The sequence below is a fragment of the Pagrus major genome, chromosome 19 (genome assembly GCF_040436345.1).
Source record: "Pagrus major chromosome 19, Pma_NU_1.0".
In the NCBI taxonomy this organism is placed as follows: domain Eukaryota; kingdom Metazoa; phylum Chordata; class Actinopteri; order Spariformes; family Sparidae; genus Pagrus; species Pagrus major.
In genome coordinates, this window is record NC_133233.1 from 10032795 (window position 1) to 10033765 (window position 971).

Consider the following 971-nt stretch of genomic DNA (forward strand, 5'->3'; position numbering starts at 1 on the left):
TAAAGTGCCTTTTGAGCAAAACCACATCAGTATTTGCAATCTAATAAAATATGAGAAAATATCAGTCATAGAGGTCACTGCTTTCTGCAGAACCTGTATACTTTTTCAGTCAATTCTTTCTCATAATACTATCTTTTTGTCTCATGTAAATCTTTAATGCATGACTTTTACACATAAGAGAGTAAAGTACTGTATTTCGACTTAGCGTTCAGAATTACTCTGTCATCATTGCAGTGCAGGTGTGCTACAAACAAGGGTTTGTGTACTAGTGGCTAAATAGATGAGCTATCGAGTCTTCATAACTACAATGACAGCTTTTTAGAGGTTTTCAGACATCAGAAATTGGTATGCACACATCCTTGAGGTTTTCAGTTGAATATACCTCCTCCTGAAGTAAAAACAAAAAAAAAGGATCTTGCTTTGTGAAGTCAGACTCAGTAGCAGACTCAGCTCTGATACCGGCAGTCGACACAGTGTAATACAGGCCTTTTTTTTCCTTGAATACGATTGGAAATGTCACAGGTTAATTTCATAAGATTAATGATGTGCTGGAAATTACTTATATAATATATATAATTATTATTATTATTAGTCACATTGAATTGAAAACCTCCACTTGTGATGTCACAGTGGAAGGAACACCTCCAACTGTGATCCCCAATGTTGTAGACACCTAGAGCCAGCAGTTTGTAATTGTAATGCCTATTCCTTTGAGCCAGACGACAACTTAGCAATGAAACAAACTAAAAATATTAAGGGTCAGTCGTGGGTGAAATAGCTAAAAGTTCCTGTTTGCACTCACATATGGTTCCTCACTCATTAACAACCAGACGTGATTATTCCACTATACTGAATTTACATCCAGATGAGTGAGGTGTGATTTTCAAAGTGATACAGCTCTTATTGAACCGGATAAAAGGGTGAGAGGGGTATGTGTTTAATAAGGAGAAAATGAGACATGAGAGACTGGA